This window comes from Calonectris borealis, chromosome 9 (assembly GCF_964195595.1).
Source record: "Calonectris borealis chromosome 9, bCalBor7.hap1.2, whole genome shotgun sequence".
NCBI classification, from domain to species: Eukaryota; Metazoa; Chordata; class Aves; order Procellariiformes; family Procellariidae; genus Calonectris; species Calonectris borealis.
This window is the reverse complement of record NC_134320.1, coordinates 14,615,071-14,636,117: the sequence shown is the minus strand read 5'-3', so window position 1 is coordinate 14,636,117 and position 21,047 is coordinate 14,615,071.

Genomic DNA, 21,047 nt, shown 5'->3' with positions numbered 1-21,047 from the left:
TCCTAACAGCCTGGTTTGTCTTGGATCAGTACCAGAGGTGTGACCAGTTATGTCCCGTCTGCACAGAAAGTCTTGAACCAGAAGGAATTTTGGTACTTCCTTCCTTCTCCTGGTCCATGAGGTAATCCTGTTGGAGTGGCTTTGCTCAGTGGACCATGGCTGGGTACAGGACTTGCTGGGTGCACATCCAGAAGAGATGGCAGCCGTGGGTGTGAGGTGGAGTCTGCAGCGCGAAGACGGGTATCCCAGCCTGACACAGCCCGGGTGCTTCAGCCAGCTCCTGGTGGAGTGGGTCATCTGGACTCCAGCAGGTGAGATTTGGGGGGATTCCTTGTACGCTGGTAAAGCGATGCGTGGAAGTCAGTGGAGCAGTCAATGTCACTTTTGCAAAGATCACCGCTTCGTTCATCCTGCAGCTCAGGAAAGCCTCTGATTGTCTATGTTTTCCTCCCTGAACAAGTAGTGCAGTAGTCCAGAGGTATTAGCAGAGGGAGGTAGTAACTAAGGTTGGAAAAATGCAGGGTAGGAATAAAAAAATCTTAATGTTGACAATATAAGACTAATACATAAACAAACATAGCAGTAACACAAACGTGTTAATGCCATTGGGACATTAACTGAGAGGGGTATTTCTGTGCTGGAGTTGCCTCTAGCTACAATTATAAGACCATTTGTACAGTATATTTTTGTTTAATATTTTTCTTTACAGGCACTCCATCAATGTCACATACAGAGCTTACTGAATTATGCCACTCACATATTTAATAACAAATAATCCTTCCAGGAACTATTATGGATTTAAGTGTGATTATAGCAAGGATATCCAATAGCTACTTTAACTTATACAAATACATATTTTGCAAAGCTGCAGTCTTAATTATACTGTAGCCTAGATATGTATCAGTTTTAGTTGTGCTTCTAACAAGTCCTTTTACTTTTGACCAAAAATGATGTGCATTACAAAATTTTCTCAAGTAGTGTTTGCAATTATTATATTATCCCCTCACAGCTGAGAAATGTGGCATTTAAAATGTTACAAAATGTGCCAAAGTGAGTTTTGGTTGCTGCTTCTCTGGGTTAATTTCTACATTAGTGAAATCAGAATCAAGCCCAATATTTCACGCAAATGGTCTTTCCTATGTGACATAACAGGAAACTGAAAAATTTTCACTTGATCAACAGTGCTGGCTGGTAAAAGAAAAAGTAGTGTTCTTTTTTCTTGTGTTTGTTTCTCTGTTTCCACATTTATGTAATGCACATTTAAGAAAAGAGGAAAACAGATTTTTGCAGAGCTACCTTTGAACCGCAGAGTTGCTTTACAACACTTATTGCATTACTAACAAGCCACAGGTGTACACTACACGAGCGGGTGAAAATGTAATTGAGGGGTATGATGACAGTTAATTGTCCATAATGTATTTATCCCAAGATGCACTTATGCATCTGTTATATATTTAGGTATTTGTTACTAGTAGCTTTGGTGATACTTAAGCAGAGGGGCATCTATATCTAAAAGACAATAAAAAAGGAAAACGCTATCAAGGGGCTCTAAAGTGGCAAGACAAAGAAACTTCGTCTCTTTTTCACTGTCTCTGAAATGAATAGGTCTATTTATTTCAATGGGTTTTTTTTCTTCCACATATGCCATATTAAGGTTTGAGTACAAAACACTTGACTCTTGTTTCTGGGTGTACTACGGGACTGAATTACTTGATTACCTGCAGGCATTTTAGTAGTGATGTATTTTGATATTTGCCTTTCTAATATAGTTTCTTCTCTGTTTCAGCTTATTGTTGTTATAAAACAGCTTTGCACAATAGATTAAAGTAGTGTCTATTCACCCATTGACACATAGAGGATTTATGTGTGGGAGTAACCCACAAACTTCCCCTCCTCTTTACTGCCTCCCTCCATGCATGCCTTGAGAATAGATGTGATAATTAGTCATCTACTTTTATCTATATTTGTATGCCATCCAGACATTTAAGATGAGAACAACAAGTCGCTATATTGAAGCAGTGTCCTGAATTCAAAATACAGCTCGGATGACTCTGGGCGATTATCCATTTTCTGGGCCTGCTTCTGCTCTCTGTGAAGTCAACAGCAAAACTCCCGCAAGGGTCAGCGGTGAGGGGAATCGAGCCTCAAAAAATGAGATTATTCTTTTTGAGATTGCTCAGCAGGAGTCAAATACTGAAACCAAACTGCGTATCTTTAAAATCCAGTGTAGATTAGATTAATAACAACATCATTTTAGGGCAGTGGTTAGTATCAGGCAGACACTCAGCGAATAGCTCATGCTTTCCAAAGGTTATGATGTAAATGGACAAGCTGTGTGAGGGGAAGGCGCATCAGGCAGCGGCAGAGCTGAGATCCTAGCCCAGTTGTGCAGTGCGTTATTCTCCTTGGAAAGTTAACTCTGTAATCAGAGTTCATCTTTCTTGCCGTGGAGCTGGCCCTGCATTCGGATTTGCTTGCACAGACTCCCATCAAGTTTAACAGGATTTTGGGGGGGGGCGGGGCAGTAGCCCAACTACATATAAGATCGAGGCCTATATAACCACATTATCTTAAAAGACCAGAACTCGGTTCATATCAGAAGCTGTTTGCTCATTTGAAATTGGCTAAACATTAGCATCTTAGAAATATTATCTGAAGTTGCTGAACACTGATATTAACCTGCTGCATGCTTGGAGTACTCTGATAAAAATGCAGTTGCTGTGGTAATTGTTATATTATGTTCAGAAAAGTGCCAAGAATATAATTGCTTGCAAAATGACTGTGCAGTTCAGCTTTAATCTACATGGCAAAACTGTTTACTAAAATTAAAAAAAAAAAAAAAAAATCCAAGTCTTTGCATAAACAGATATATTCAGAAGTAGACTCTTTATTAAACTTTTAACACCAAAATTATGTTTATAGTTTATTAACCAGATGCTATTTGTAATGTCTGCTGTTTGTTAAAACCAAAACCAAAAAGCACACAGCACCCAAGAAACCCCAACAAAAAACAAAACCCCCAAAACACAACAAACCCAAAACCACCAGAGGATGATTTCCTTAAGAATGTTCTCTCAGGTATGTTCAGAATATTAATTAGGCCCATCTATTTCTGTCGGATAATAACAATGTCCAAGAACTGAATAGAATCTGTGACCTGTGAAAGGGCCATTCATATGCTTTAGTCTGCCTTAGCGCATTCCTTAACAAGTGAACATAGACCTTTTTCATAGTCATCCTAAATGTTTCAACTGTGTGTTTCATGGTTTGGTTCTTGTGTCTCCAAAACACATAGCTTTTCTCTTTCTTTCTTTTCTTTTCTTTTCTTTTTCGCTCTTTTTTTTTTTTTTTTTCTTTTTCGGTCTAGTGGGAAGTATTCCATGCTCTCCTCATTTAAATGCTTATGCCTTTATGGTTATTTTTACTGCCATACCTATGGGGCTTCTTACTGTATCGCCTGTAGCTGAAGGAGATTTTAAAGGAATTAAATTTATTCAGTTTAAATCTTCAGGGGCGTACAACAATATCTTAAACAATTAGCAATAATTAAAAAGCATCTATTCGAACTGTGTAAAAAGCAAATAGATTTAATTTAAATACAGTAGTCAGGCCTAAAGGTTTTTTTCATTAAAACCAGGAAGGGTCTTCCCTCCTCCCCACCCTGCTTTTATTTTAGGCAACTTTTCAGCAGTTACTTTGTTAAAGTATTTTGTCAGTTGTTCAGTGGCTTCCAACATGTGAAATGAGTTTGTTGGTTCAGAGCATTTCCCGGAGGGTTTGCATTAGGGGTTGCCAAAGCCTCCACAGAGCTGACCTAGGTACACTGCTTGGTTGCCTAAGCTGAGGCCAGAGGTTGAGCTGCTCTGGAGATTTAAGAGCCCACTCTGTTAAATGCGACTCCTTCAGTGCTCGGCACACTGGCTGTACAAATATATCTGCAGTACAGTGGTCTAATGGAGATATGGTCGAATGTATGTAATCACTGTATATCCCAGTAACTATAATAATTATAATAAACAGTAATACAACATTAGAAATATTTTAAGGTCTTACAAACAAATCTCTGTTCAGTGCGTGATCGTAAGTGGCTGGATTTGCTGTAGCGACTCTCCTTTGACGCAGCACTGTTTGTGAGCAGAACAATCCTCGCAAGTGGTGCATGTGCCAGGAGCAGTTTCTGTTGCTGCTGGTCACCAGCGATGGTGGAAGGTACCTTCAGGTGGGACTCTGGCTGAGCCAGAGCTCCTTCCCAAGGCAGCCCCAGTCCATCCTGCGTTGGTTATAATGCATACTTGGGAATGTAAAGTCAAATACCGGATAGAACTGGGAGATTTTGATTTGTGCTGTTATGACCGAATTAGGGTGTTCATGCTATCCCTTGCTTGTCTCTGGTCTTCCCCCTCTCTTTCTGTTCAAAGCTATGTTCAAATTTTTCTTGAGGATTGTAGCACAAAAAATGCTGTTGGGGTGCAGTGTCACTCAAGTACTTTTTGGTAGCAATTTTGAGTTAAAGATGCTTGTCCATATCAGATCACTCTCGGTCCCACAGCACAGCTCATTAATCAAAAAAGAAACTTGTGCTGACACATGAGGGAAGCCAGTGCATGGCAGCCAGGGACAGGGACAGGGAGGAATCAGTCGGGCTAAGGAAGAGCAGCAGCTTCTTGTGCCGGCAGAGAGTAATGTCTGCAGAACTGCACCTTTCCTGGGTTGTAATCAAAACAGCATAGACTTTTAGACTCAAACTGAGAAAGTTTTACTTGCATAGTTTATCCAGGTGCTTAAAACCACTTGGATTCAGGTAGCCTTCTTTTTTTTAATTCAGCCAAAAATGTATATATTTGACTAATGTGGTTTGGGTTTTTTTCAGCTTGGAGTCTGAGGATATTTTCATAAGGGGATGAAAGGGAAGGGATAAATTCTAGACAGTTTGTTGTAAGTGCCAAAGAAAGTGACAGCTATCTACATGAGCAAAATTTCTAACAGCACCTCACATCCACTGGAAAATGCTTAAGAGTCCACAAATAGAAAAAGGTTAAAAACTACTGACCTAAATAATTGGTTCAATTTTCAAGAGTGATGAGCATCCAACTGTTCTCATTGATTATAAACAGATGATGATAACGAATAACAGCTCCCATAGTTGATGAAAGGCATCTTTTCTGGGGAACTTGTCCACAGATGCTTAGAAGAAGGATACATCTAATACAAGTCTTTGATAAGGAGGAACATTTCTCCCTTGGTTGTCTATTTTGTATGCATAGTGTACATAAATATTTTTGCTTTCACACTATCTTATTTTTCCTTAGAACTCAGTTTAGAATTGGACTGTAGCAGATAAGAGAAAGCATAAGACAAGATCTTAGTTTCATATGTGGATTCATGCTTCAGTCCTGAAACTGCTTTCATATTTACTGTATTATTTGACCATCTTTTTTAACCTTAGTAAATTCAACATCCTATAAAACAGAGGAGTTAGAAAAATGTATGAGGAATCTGTTAAATTTTATACCAGCTTTAGATCTTTTTTTGGTTGCCACATCCAAAAGGTTTCGTGTTTTGATTCTATATTGTTGTGGTAAATACAGAAGAACTGTGTTGTTTACTGAGAGGAAAATTGTACCAAGTGTTACCAGGAGTAAACTGAAGCTTGCATTTTAATTGAAAATTCTGGACACCCTCCTTAAAGTTTTTCTTTTTGATGTTGTCATTCATATACTTCAGATCTCTGGGGTTTTAGAGCTTTGTTTTAATTAATCTTTTGAAAGTTTCTGCAAGATTGATGTGGGCAGTGAATTTTGTCAGTCCTGTTTTGCAATACTAGTGCTTGTGACTGACAAGAATCTAAGCTGAAAATATGTGAAGTCCTCTTGTCAGAAAGGCTTATCAGTCTATTCAAAATATCTGTGTTCTATAAAATAATAGCCTTGGTCCATTTTGTCAAATTCAATACTGCTCTGATCTATCAGGGTAGCTATGTAACACCAGTTGTCAACAATGAAACAAGCTTCTTGCGAAAGGATGTTTTTCAGCACCTCTCATTGTAAGTGAGGGCATTAAGTTGCAATACTGACATTAGCTGGAACCAGTTTATACACAGACGAAGCCACCTGATCAGTACCCTACCAGGAGAGTATTTGTATAAACTTTTGATTAAATCAGTAATCTACTCTCAGGAACTTTTAAAGATATCGAACTGAACTCCTTCTCCCAAAATCCGCAGGACCACTATTTAAAAATAGATATCCTAGTCTTGCATGTTGGGAGCATTTATGGTCGCTGTGCCATTTTCATACAAGGTGCTAAGTTTGTCTGTATGAGCCATGCTGAGCATAGCCCGTAGCTCCCAGGCTTGCTCGCTGTGCCTAGTACACATCGAGTGTACACATCAAGAATAGGATCTGGAGTCAGTGAGCCACTGATAAATCATAATGGAGTGGAGCAGAAAAAAGATGCTCAGATGGAAAGGAGATCTGCAGACAGCTGGTGGTGCTTGTGTCCAGCAAGTGAATGAAGCCATGCTGTGGATGAGGGCAGCAACAGTTGTGCGGGTACTGCATTGGCCCACCTCACATTCTGCTCCTTTTAATGACACCCAAATGCACTTAAAACCATCAGTTTCACGTCGTGACTTAATAGTTAAAGAGAGGTTGTTTAATAAATACATACGATCATCCTCTCCACTCAGAAGAGGGAGCCAGAAAGCCAAACTCAGGGAATCCTGGGGGCCGTAGAAATACGAAGGCTGCTGAGAACACACACATGCAAATGGCAAATTTGATTACAACGATGGGCTGTCTGCTTTGCAGCTCCTGGAAGCCCACCCTCAGCCATAAAAATGCAAAAATAGTGCAACAGGCAATGTGGCAGAACAGGGCGCTCTGTATTCATTCACAATTAGGTGTTCTATTCTGTTGTCACCAGATGCTGCCACGCACATTACACAACAGAAATGGGATTAGCAGGAATAACAAAAACCTGTCAAAGCACAAAACCATGGCCTAGTAGTCCTGACAAATTAAACAGCCTACAATGAGTGCCAGAGCATGAAAATCACTCACCCTTCCTCTTCTATCTCTCAGAGGTAGGCAGGAAATGCCTTCTTAAAGACAGGCCACCATGTAGCCAACGCTAGAAGTAGAGTAAAAAAGGCATTTTCGTTTCTGATTGAGTGTAGATTAAGGACAAACCACCTGACTAGTGAATATCTGAAAGATATTTGTTTCATTCTGTTAAATACAGAATAATTTGCATCCTCCTGGTACGTCCTAAGTAACCCATGTTAGAAATTATGTTATACCATTTCTATACACATGAGCTTCCATGGAGTGCTGTTAGCTTGATTTGTATCTGTGTAATGCAAGATAAAATAGGTCCAATAGCTATGTGCGACTCATGTTTTGCTCACCATGCTCATGCTGGTGGGTCATCAACACGGGATGCTGGAGGATTCAGAGGGTGAGAGAAGACTATTTGTACAGAAACTAGCTCCAAGGCTGGAAACCAGATGATGAGTTCTTTGTGTATTGCTCTGGGACAGCTGCAGTGTTTGCAGGTTTTTAAGATAAGAACAGGAAGCTCATGTCTGCTATAGTCTGTTTTACTTATCTTGAGTTTAATAATGGTGTCATTAAGCTGAGCAGCCAACTGTGCTTGAAATTTCTCTAGGGCTATATGACGAGTTGCTCCTCTTAACCCAGTTGTCCATTCTGCATCAAACTCATGTCAAAAGCGGTGACTTGTAACAAGCTTTTTCACCTGCTTTTTTCAAGGCATCTTTCGCTTTTGAGGGCTGCCTACCTTAGTATTCTCTGTAGATGGTGATCATTTGCCACTCTTATTGCATCTGTACAGCTCTTCAGCTGGAAATTTTTTCTCCCAGCCACTCTCAGACATTATTTGCTGATCCTAAACTTGGTGAACTTTTATCCTTGCCATAACCTCAGCTGTATGGTTTTTCATTTTTGCTATGTGTGATTTCTAATAACAGAAGTGAATGGACATCAGCTATGGGGAAACGGGAGATAAGTAGCTGGAAGATCAAAATCTTTAGGCAGCTTTCTAGATGATACTTACTTTCACAATGTTCTTTTTTTTCCCCTATACTTCTTTATCCTCACTTTTCTTCCTCCCTAAGGGGTGGCAGATAAGTCACTCAGCTTTAGTGCTACTGTAAGTTTAGATGACCAATTCAGCAAGGGTGACAAATGCTACTTTCTTGCCTTTTTCCTGACCCCATAAGATTTCCAAGATTTCTTCTGGGAATTACTTACAGAAGATGTATTTCTTCATCTGTGGCACAAAAACCATTTTTCCCCTTTATTTCCGCCCTCTGAGAAAGTCCTTGGAGTAATAGGTAAAATGTCAGAAATAATTAAGAAAAATACTGATATACACTGTGGCAGAGAATTATACCTTTTGAGATGGTCGTTGCCATCATCTGTAATCAGTCCCCTGATAGATATAAATACCAGCTTTATCACCTTGTTTTAGATGATGATGTGTTGAATCAATGTTGATGAAGACTATTTTGGCAACTTCAGTTAAAGGGAAAGAATAGTTTCCATTGCGAAGCAGAGGACATAAGTTCAAAATAGGGTAAGTAATTGACACAGAATACAGACATTCCTTTATATAATATCTATTTGATCCTGTTCATAAATATTCTTTCTTATCTTTTTCATTCTTAATTTTTCTTTTATTACTTTTACCTTAGAAACCTCTAAGCATGGAAAGTAAACATGTCTCTGTAAGAGTGCTTAGGCAGCAACTGGTGTTAATATGTCTAACATATTAAACACTCAGAACATCATGTCTACAGTGGCAGGCAAGTGGCAATGTCTAAACTCAAAGAACTTATGTCATTTTAATGCTACGGAGGAAAAAATAGGTAGGTGCGGGTTACACCTTAAGGAATTCCCTGTGATGTGGTGACTCCATAGTATATATACTAATATTGTTGCAGCCGTATACTATACTACATAAAAGGGAAAGGGACCATAGATGTTTCCTATGGCATATCTAGGAAATTTGTAGTTTCCCTTGGGGTTTACTACAGAAGATGACAGCCCTGGAGATAAAGGGGCATCCTGAGTGAGAAGACTGCCACAGTGAAGAGAGTAAGAGAGTGAACTTAAAGGGGGGTGATTTGCAAGGTAGCAGAGACATTGGCAGATAAGAAATGGAGATTTGATGTTAGTGTGATAGAACAGGTAAATGCAGAAAAGAAGAAAAGCTATAGGAAGAGGAATAGGAATGGCAAGAAAATATGAGGGAAGATGTACACAGGGCAAATATGCCTGAAATAAACACAAGGCACCAGCTGATGCTGGCGTGGTGCTCTGGGCTGACGATAGCACAGTTCTGTCCCAAAAATTTCCTGTCTAAGAGCTTGCTTTCTGCTTGGCGTGGAGAGTATGTATCCAGTGAGTACCCATGCCTAGGAGCAATGTCTTTACTTTTCGGGCTAGGTGGCTATTCGGATTATTAGGTGTTTATGTCCTTAAGAAAGAACCTTTTTGTCCTGCATCTTAAAAGAAAAGGTCATATTTATTTTCAAGGGAAATGGATCATGACTAGATTTATAGTACTGTGTACTCAAAGATCAAATTGCATGACCGCAAGCATTTATATTTTTATTTATAGGAAATAATATAAAGGAGCAAGAAGCTTATTTGCAGCTTAAGTGTTGAGCATTTATCTTTTTCAAAATGCATTAGAAAGGCAAATGGACTTGGAATGCCAGTTAAAAAGCTAGGATCACTCACTGTAATTTATTACTTTTTATATTTAGGTAGATTTGAAGTACGAGTTATAGTGCCTGCAGATCAACTTGAACTGCTCTACTATATTTTATGAGGTACAAGGTAGCAATTGGTTGCATAAGGGGCTAAAGATTTGGGACTAAATCCTCTTCAACTTTTAAATGATACTTCTGAATTCTTTGATTTTTTAAAAAAGCCTTAACAGCTATGTCTACATAGTAAGTAGGTACCTTAACCTGCTTTGGAATGGATCGCCATATAAAAAGCCTTGCATCCACATGCAAACCTCCGTAGATCACTCAAAAAAATTTTCCAGACCTTGGGAATTCTGGGATATTGGGACACTGCTCAGGTCTACATTAGACTTAAAAATTAGCTGTGTCCAAAATCCTCAGCAGGGGTATGCAGTGTTCACGATGGACAATCCCTCAAGCCAAAGCTGTGTAAACAAACTAATCTACTGCCTCAAAACTTTTATATAAAACCCAGATTCTTCCAGAAATTTTTCTGGAGCTTTTCTGGTATGTTTTGACCTCTCTCTTTCTCTACCTTTAAATTTCTTTTTTCCTTGTCTATCTATTCAAAGCAAAACTAACAGTGGAAAAATTATCCTGTTTGTGTCACAGGTAGAGCAGGTCTCTGGTGACAAACAATAGCTCAATGTTCATTAACAGGCATGAAAGTCCACTGAAGCTGACTTAGGAAGTCTAAATTTTGCTGCCTTCATAGACTTCTGTATCTTGGAAGCATGGAAAACTCCCTGATGTCTGAGACGTGCATACAGTCTCACAGAATACGGTATGTGAATATAATCTAACACGTGTATCTGGGAGCTGGAAAGTACATTGTCTTTTTATGTAAATGTATTAGTAAAGTCCCCAGAACTAATTTCTTGAAGTGGTTAGGAGAGCTGACAGAGCATAGCAGAGCTGGAAACTTTTTTTCTTGTTGCTCAGCAGACTGTGTTGAGTGGCTGGGCTCAGCAGAGCACCGCACACATCCAGTAAGTACAAATTGTTGACATCACCTGAAGATTATTGTTATCTCTGGGAGACTGCCTGTCATGTGGATAGTTTTGACGCACAATATGATGTGTGGTGTGAAGCAAGTTTTGCATGTTTTCAGACAGAATACAAACCCAAGAGCTGCAGAGCATATCAGTGCAGAAATAGCCAAGGGGACCTGGCAACCAAACAATGGCTGCTGGTGGCCCAAAACCTGGTTCTACCGGAGCTTCTGGAAATGTCCCATCTCCTCACCTCACTGCTGGCTCCACAGGGCTTTGAATCAGGCTCTGTCCAGCTGACATTGCGAAAGCTGAGTCTGCCTTTGCATTTTAGCTTGGATCAGGAGTACGCTTCTAAAGCAAACTTGTGACCGTCTCCACTGTTTACGCTTTCATTTATGTTGAGGAACTGTCTTTAGTACATGAACTGGAATTAATTTTGGATAAAAGTAAACCAGAAGATGTGCTCTAGGACTACATCTGACACATTCCAGCTAGAAATAGGTAGTCGGGCTGTGGGGTTAAACAGAGATAGTCCAAAGTAAAAATAAATAAATAAATGAAAAATGCTTGTGATGCAGATTTCTGGTCCTCACTGTCAACTCCTTTGCTCTGCAGATCTATTTCTGCTGGTCTGCACTATTTGCCAATGTGGATGTAGCCTTAAAGTTCAACTGAGCATTTTTTTGCAGTATAAAAAGATCTTTCTGGTAGCTTCAGAAGATGCTCAGTCTGTCTGTGGTTCAGGTTCTTAAAAAGTGAAATGGGGAATACTTGACCATCTTTATCAAACAGTACACATCTCAGATGAAAGCCTAAGCAAGTCCAAAGTGTAGTAATAAATATTTTAATTCTTACTATGGCTCCAGGATCTTCATACAATTCTCTTTAATATATACATATATTTTAAAGGTGCAGGTCTGAACTGTAAAAATACACCAAAGTTCATGGCAGTGCAAATAATCAAATCCTCTTAATATAAGCTCTGCTTGGTCTCCCATATGATTTTCAGTGTCTGGTAATTGTTTGTGGACCAGTTTCCCCTGCAGTGCTGCTTATGTATGTATATATAACAGGAAAGGAGAACAGCAGCCTCTCTTGGTGTAGCAGACAGGTGCTAAATAAATCTGTACTAGACGGGTACAGTGTCACCCTAAATGAGGCATAAATCATGAATCAAACTTCAGAAATAACAACACTATCTAAGGCAGTGTGGCAGTGTGGCATTGTGAATCTTTCATGAGAAAAAAAATACATTTTGCAGTGTTTATTTCAGCTGTTTTAATAATACTCAAATTTTGTTCACTGAGGACTTCATGCCATTTGGATTGTTTTCATTGAAATGTGAAAGCAATGTACTCATATCCAAGTGAAATTAGATTTAGGGTTTTTTCCCTCTTTTTGAAAAACAAAGGTACTTAGTACACACCATAGGAATTGCTTATGACGCTAGGATATCAAGCCATTTTTATGGAATTGCAAGAAAAGTGCTGTTGGCAGTGCTTTGAACTGGTGAAAGAGATACATTCCTTATTATTCAGATGTATTTTGCTTTCTGTGTTAATATATGATAAATATACAATCAGTTCTATAAGTCCTTGAAAGATATGATATTCACTTCAGTATTTTAAAATTATGTTTGATCCATCTTAAGTTTTTCAGCATGAGTTCTCATTGGCAGCATGACGTTAAATCATCAAAGCACCATTGATCAACTGACTTATTTAACACTGCACAAGCAGCAAGAACTTATACTGGGCCACAAACCCCACTGCATGCCTTTGCCATTAAGAAAGTTAATAATTTCACACTGACAGGTTATTAAGTTCTCTCTAGCCCCAGAGTTAATATGAAAAATATTTAGAAGAAGCTTCTGGGCAAAGAACAAGTCGGGTTGGGTCTGGTCCCAGATCAGGGTGAGCTGTTCCAGGTGAGACAATCACTGCTAGATCTGTTCAGAGCCTCAGCTTCTCCACCTGAAAAATGGGGGAAATTATTCTAGTCCTTGTAATGTACTCATAGATTGACTGGGTCCCATTCCTTTCAATCCGTTTGCTGCTGCTGCTGTAGGATAGCATTTCCCAAGTGCTGTAATCCTTAACCAATTATCTTAGACTTCAGTCTGACTCGGCTCATTACATGTTTCTCTGCTCTCCATTCCCTGCTCATCTTTCTTTGATGTTGCATTTTCATACATTACATTCCCCACATGCACTTGTAGGACTCAGCCTATATTGGCCTTATTATAACTTTCACTATCTTCATAATGAACTGGCTCTGTTTTCTCATTTCACGTAATGAAAAAAAACCGATGTCATATAGCAACCATTAATAGTATGAATTTCTCCATCTCGCTAAACAGAAACACTCAGATCTTCACCTGATAAATTTAGTAAAATTTGATCTAACACTGTCTCCTTCGAAACACCAGCCTGGCATCTAAATTAGGTCTTAGATTAGAACAGTCATCAAGGCTCCCTCTTTCCTCTAGGAAAAAACAAAAATATTTGGAGAATGATTCAAGGTGAATCCTTAAATACAAGATGAAGGTGCGTGAACACCCACCATGGAACAGGGGAGCAGCCTGGGACACCTGGAGTCCCGACTTCACATCCTTTACGGAAGGAACAGCTACATAGGCCATATTCTTTAGCCTGCCAAAAAGGTAATGCACAGAAGATATGAAAAAGGGTCAGAAGATCATGACTGCCATGGAGAGGAAGAAGTGCCCGCTATTTTTTCTGATATCAAAAGTGTGGACATTAAATGAAGGCAACATGCACAGCCACGGAGGAGACCTCGGTGGTTCTGCACACAGGTGTGTAGCTGAGCGTTACCTGCTCTGAGCCCGCATGCTGTAGGTGCTGATCCTTTATGGGGGTTCAGTGGGCAACTGGAGAAGTTCACGGCAGAGAAATCCAGCAAGGACTGCTAACAGGAAGCCTCTAAGATGCAAATTTCTGGAGGCTGGCAGAGATTTCTGAGTAAACACTAAATGTTTACTCCTTTTTTGCGCTAGTTCCCAGGCATCCACTTTTGGTCGCTACCGAGGACAACGGGGCTGAATGCACATCTTGCACAAGCTGGTAAGACTCTTTTTATAGTCTTCAGTTTCTCAGCTATCTGCCTAAAGGTGGTGAAATAAATCTGTGCCTCCGTTCTCAATGTGTGGTTGTGGGTTCCCCGTAGAGGACAGTTTGTTCAGACCTGCTAATGGGCCTGCTCCTGTGAGCAGAGTTGCACATACGCATTAGCATTTGTTAAGGTAAAGATTCTAACATAGCATTAAATTGAGTTTTAAACAAATGAGCTGATAGAAATGCCATCCAAACGATCACATTTCAGTTCAGCAAGACTGGATTTCTTTTCATTTGAGAGAGCTCTGATCTAATTTCGTGTCTTCCCACTGGATTTTTATTTCTCCCAGTCCGCAGTGTAATGGGTTACATTCTGGTAAAACACACAAATATTTTCTAACTGCAAACCATCATGTTTCAGTGGTTTCAGCTTTTCAGATTGTTATCTGCAACTGTTATTACTACACTATTGTAACCACCACTTTTTTCCAGATTGAATGCACTGCTATTTGAACTCTGATCCCTTGGATAGAGCGTGAACAGCACCTTTAGTAGGATGGCAAATGCTATCTGTTAAACCACGGCCATTTAAATGGTCATAGTTTCTTTGTATACGTTAACCACTGAAAAAAGAAAATAAGCTCTGGTCTTTTACTAATGGATGAATTGTGTGAATTAGAATATTTAACCATTTTAAATCATGGAGTGTGTATGTGCCGCGTTGTTTGTGGGACTGAATTTCTAATAACTTTTTTAATTGGAGGTTGAATTCAGGTCCAAATGGGCAGATCTTAATAACTATATAAACCACTAATCACACCACTAGGCAGATCTTGATGTGTCTTCAATATTTAATTCAGTCAGATATCCTTAAATAATTCAGTGATTTTTAATTAAAGAAAATAGGGTATTTAGTTGATTTTTTTTAGGCCGGGGAATATTTATCAACATGATTCCATGCCTTTACTCTTCTCTAATATCTTTTCTTTCCCTGTTTGGTATTTTATGGCTTTTGGATTCTTTCTTAGTTACAAATTTTTCTAAAAACAGGGACTTTGATTTGTAAATGTGAGTGTGATCAATAAAAACGTATGGCTTCAAAGTATCCTTATTTATATTTAAATCCTTCCTCTCACCTGCTGTTTGTTGCTCTTTACTTATGTCACCAATCCCACTGGAGCTCAGAAAACTTAGCTGGACCTCTCTAAACTCCCAGACATGTTCTTTTCCCATGTACTCTTCTGTCCCTGCCGCTTCTGATGTAAAACAGATTTAAGTTTGTGTAGAGCAGAGGTCAACATGAAAGCTTAAAACAAAACAAAAAAAGCGCTGGCATTCAACTTTTAGCTCTGGTTCTTATTATAACTCAAAGCTCTATTTTAGTAATTTAAAAATGGTAGTATTGTTCTACATCCATACCTTTCACTTTCACTGAATTTCTTAATGACTGTGATGCCCAGTTTAGATAAACTTCTAGACTAGTTGATGACCATTTGGATGAACTGCAGCCAGTTATGCCACAACGGTAAAATTGACAATTATTTTGCAAATTGAGCTCTGTGAAGTTTGCATTTATTTTGCTTTAGGTTATGGCCAAGAGCAAAGCTTTGAACCCATTTCTCCCATTCCTGAGTAGTTATTTGCACAGCCATGAATTTGGTGAGCCTTTGGTATGGGTAGTGGGAGCAGTGGCTTCACAAGATCACTTCAGTGATAGATTTCCTAAAAGTTTATCGCTAAATACTTCAATTTTATTTTTTTTTTTTAACAGAACAGCCTTTTCAGTTCTGTAGCTTTGTAGTAACACATACCTTTCTGAGTGCCTCAGTAAATAATCATGATTTAAGTGTTGAACTTAAATACTGCATGCTATGGCTCAATGTGTTAGTCCATTTACCAGTGTTGTATATATGTACCCAGCCTTCTGCATTTTTCAGTGCTTAATCAGATGGAAATAGCAATTGGAGGTGTAATTCAGTGTTGTGCTTAAGGTCATTAAACCCTGTGGTAATGGGTAAATCCAGACCCTGCTGTGGCCTTATAAGGCAATTTGGCAAAGAAGCCGGTGCTATTTTACTGAGCCAACGAGAGTTGGACAAGGACTGTGTCCTCGTTAAGGGACAAAGCCCCACTGTATGAATTTCCTGTATTTTAGCTTACGTGGAACATGTCTAAGCTGACAAGGATCAATACAGAGCGCCTGCCAGGCTCTCCTCTTCTTCTAGGGAGAGGTATGTACCCAGAACAGCCCTAGAGCTGCTCCCTGATGTGCTCCAAGACTGTTTGTCTTTCTGCTCTTCAGTTCAACATCCACCCTGAACGTAAATTTCTGTGGAAAAAGTAATTTTTCCCTGGGAATTTCATTCATGCAAAATGAATCCTGAGATGGGCTAGAAGGTAATGAAGGTATTCACTGTAATAATTAATTATAAATCAGAATAGAAAGCCTAATATTATAAAGGTTTAGGTCTTATCCTGTAGTGGGTTGGTAATTAGACTGAAGTTAGAAGGAGACAAGAGGTATCTGCAACTTCATGGGAACTCATAAAAGATTGTAGTCAGTATTCTGCCCATAGCAAAGTCTGAGACTAGCTCTCACCTGTGAATTTGGTATTAATTTAGCACCTCTTTTTCTGCTGGATAAATGTGACCGCTCTTTCCTCAATGGTCATGTATTGCCCTTCTGGTAGAGATGGCTTCTTCATGAAGATGGAAGATAGGGTAGAATGCAGAGAGCAGATAAAAAGACACTGGTGAAATGGAGTCCTCTGAAAAAGTAGAGGGAGGGGTTTTTATGCCTGATAGCTAAAAAATTATCACGGCCCTAGGCCCTTCAAATGTGTTTGATTCTTTTGTCTGCAGTAAGGAATTTGAGCTCTTTGAGCATTTTGGGGAAGGTCAGGTGGTTAATTTTGAAGTTGTTTGCCACAGCTGTGTAAATCTTAGAGAACCCCGTGAGGCCTTGACTGCATAGTATAAACTCAGGAGTTCTGAGGTGGACATTGTAAGAGGCCGGACTTTATCACAAGAAAACTGTAGCTGGCGAGGAAGAGCCATTTGCAGATGATTCTGAGGTGGAAGGAAGGAAGGAGAGAATGATCTGGCATGACATTTGGATCTAGGATGCCATGGGGTATTCAAGCAACAGATATTCTTTAGAATCCACTGAAGATTTAAGATTCTTTTAATACCTCTCATTCCTTGCACAAGAGCTCTGTAAATCATGCCGAAGTGTAGGAAATTTTAGAAATTTCAACAAATGCTATTGTTAACCCCGAAGTGCTTACAAATCATTAATTCAGTTCTAAAAAAGCTTTAGATGAAAATAATAGAAACAATACATGCAATGCATATAGTAAAAGCTAATGTGCCACATTTTCAAGCCTTCTCTGATATTATTAAGGGTTACAAATGTTGTCTTTTTATTGTTAGACTTAATATATTGCATATCCTCCATTGTTACAGACAAACACTAAGTAACTGAGACTTGCATATAATCTTGAGCTGGCAATATTGTCCAGATGGCAGTCTTTATCCTCCAAACTGTGGCAATCCGTCTTCACTCTTGTTTCCATATTAATTACTTATCCACATTATTGTATGCTGATTAAAGCAAAAACCCTACAATTTCCAGGTCCTATTCCTAACCCTTTTGCACTATAATAATGAAACATGGTTGTTCATAATCTTGACAATTTTTTTTTTGTGATGAAGTCACCACAAAGGTATTCTGATACTCTCTGGTTAAAGTTGAAGGTAATTACATTTAGTCTTGTGTATGTTCAGTGGACTCTTGTTTGGCACATGTGGCAGGTTACCATGTGAAAACAGGTAAAGTTGAAGAACATGGTAAAAGATAATTTATTTCTTTTTCTTTTTTTTTTTAGATATAGGAAAACTGCCATTTTACAAAATCCAAAATTGCCTGCCTTTGCCTCCCGTGCTGTTGATGCCATTGGTATGGAGCATATTCTGCACAACTCCAAAAGTTAAACTTTGTATTTCAATGCATTTGCAATTCTTCCTTTGGAAATACAAGATACAGCCCTGAAACTACTACAAGTCTTTGTCTGAGTATTAGATCACGTGGCCATTGAAAGAAACATTGTCTGAAGAAGGCTGTTCGTAGGCTAAATTTCCATCAACATCAAGGGATCAGGTAAGAGTACATGTGCTAGTGAAAGCTTTAGGACTCCTTATATTCAAGACATTGTTGCATAAAAATATTGCAATGCACTGCATTTTGTTTGCTGGAGCCAGATTCTGTCCCCTGTATTGTCCTTCCATAACTACTTTAGAAAGGTTCACCAAAATAAATAGGGGTAATTACAGAGCATTGGTTGCTTCCATCACAAGCAGGACCATCAAGATGCTATTATTTTCATGCAAATTATTTTTAATGTTTGAAAAGCAGTATTATAATTACTTAAACCTCTCTTTTTTTTTTTTTTTTGCTGCAATCTGAGTTAAGTAGGAGAAAATTCTGTCTTCAGAATCTCAAGTTTCAAAAGAAACATAACTGGATTTTGGATCGTCTGACTTCCTTTTCCAGTGATGTGTCAAGTCCAGTATTTCAGTGTGAAACACAGACTGCCATAATGCAATGTGTTTAACCACCTCAATGATGCATCAACTGGAAGGAGTTCCCAAAGGCTCAGTTCACACATGCACATGCACACAAAAAAAATGAGGGAGAAACAGTTAGGGGAAGCGGAACATAAATCTTTTTCACATAGTTTGGCACAAATTTAATTATGAAGTATTTGTAAATGTTCAATCAATTAGACCACTCAATTGTTAAACTTTGAAGGCAGATTATCTTTTCCAAGAGAAAAGCTTCTCTTGACCAAGACCTTTTATGTTAACTGCTCCAGAAGGAAAATGCTACATTTGCCATAGGACGTGAATAGAGATGCCGGAGAAAAGTGTGTAATACCGTGGTGTCTTTGGCCGAATTTCAGGATTTTCATAGGAATGGGCTAGTTAAACCGTTAAACTCCCAAATTACACACACACACATATACACCTTCCCCCCTCCAAAAAAAAAAAAAAACCACCCACTTTTTTCTTCCCATTAGAAATTATATTTAATAGAAATAGTCATCTAGTGACTTTATCATATTTAATGTTTATAGTGGCAATTCATTATTAATTGCAGGTAGATTCACATTTACAAGTTGAAGAAACTGCATGAGGGCCCATTTATTTTTCCTTAATTTTCAAATACTTTTCCAGAGTCTCGCTTTCACGCTTGTTTTACTTGTAACCTGTTTAAGTTCAAAACTGGCAATTCCCAAACAAGATAGCATAAATTATCAACAATCACTTCACAAACATTGGGATCCACAGTTGAGTGGCTTGACTGGCATCTGGGTGCCGAGAAGGGAAGACTTGTAAATACGGAGATACAGAAAACTAAGAGTGAGATGGGAGGGAGATCAATACCAGGAGAGTACACACCATGCACTGTTGTATTTCTTGAGTATCACTTTCCAACTCTGTCATCAGGGGGAAAAAACCTTAAACATTCTTTCCTGCTGCAGGGGCAGAGCATGCCTGTCGGAGAGCAGGAACGCTGGTGGGTTTGGCAGCCCCACGATGGCACCAGAAGCAGCAGCAGTGAGACACTGGAGCGGGAGGTATGTCCCCTCTGCAGAAGAGAAACTCACAGGACAAATTCATTGCATACGTTTTATGTGGACAAACCAGAGCTGTCTGCAGTCTGGGAGCAGATCGGAGCAGACCGTGAGTGGCTGTGGTCCACTGATGAAACAACCGAAATATCGTTCAAACAGAAAACTGATTGTATTTGCTCTCTCTTCTGTTGAAGGCAGTCGCTGCGTTGGCTGCAGAAGGAGTTTGACTGAGCCCTGAACATGTAGACCAAAACTAAATCATAACCAGAGTCTGTCTGAAATCTTGTCTGCCAGCAATCACAACAGAAATGATGTCTGTCCAAGCGCTGCTGCTGCTGAGTTAAGATGTATCGTAACAATGAGCTGCCTCGCTAATTCTAACTGAATGCGGGAGTCTTGGCTGCCTGCTTATGACTGCATGTAACCTTTTCAAAAGCACCCAAATATCTTAGGAGCCTGAATCTCATTGAAAACCAGATAGCTGAAGGGTGACTAACATAAACAATAGTCTAAATGCAGCAAGATTGCCTGGAATGGTCTCATAAATCTCAGAGCTAGCCTTCCACCCAAGTTTTGGCAGTCGTACTCTGTGGAAGTTGCATAGTGGCTGGCTGAGTGTTAAACAGTGTTTAGCTGGCCAAAGCTGGCTGATTTTTGGAAGAGCCAGTGGCTGCTAATTTTTTTCAGCCTCCCATCGCCCCTCCTCGCCCATGCCTGTTGATCGTATCTGGGGCTTTGCACTGGCCACATGATGTTGGTCTGTAGGTGTGTGGTGCTGCATGTATGTACCACGTGCTACCCGAGGTGGTGGTGAGTGTGGAGTGTTCTCACAAAGCGTGCAGCATGCCAGCTCTCTTTAGTTCAGTGAGGTCTGGAGGGTTTTTTTCCCTGTGGATCTTTTACATGCAAGTCAGGCTTCACATAGCCCACAGGCAGAGGGAAAAAAAAAAAAAAAAGAAATCCTCCACTACAGAGACAAATAGCAACATGTGGCTGGAAGATAACAGAAACGTACATGCAAGTGCAAAAATTAAATATGGAAATATGAAAATGAGGGAATTTTTTTTTTTAAAGCAAAAGAACTGATTCACTTGTCATTGCTGGAAATTACATGGGGCTTTAGTTCCTTAGCAGCCCATCTCAGAAAAACAAAATATAAAAAAAAAGTCCATAGATAAGAAGCACCATCACAGTACCCTGTCTTTTTGATTGGCTTTGGCAGTGGGAACCTTTTGCAAAACTTTGCAGCCAGCGTGGAAAACAACAACAACAAAAAAGATAAAGGCAGAAAAGCACATTAGAACAAAATGTGCGGAATGCAGATGTGCAGTATTCCTGCCTTCCCCGCTTTGTCTCCAGTCTTGCTGCAATGTCACACCTTCCTGAGAAACACTGGATTTATTTTAAAAGACTGTTTCTTCATTTTCCACTGTCATTTTCCGCAGCTCCTCCCTCCCTCCGTGTCCCTTCTCCATGTCCGTAGCCCACATCTTTGCCAGATATTTAATGTAAAAATGATTACCTCAGCTTCTTGCAGGCTCTGCCCCTGCTCTGTGGTGGTTTA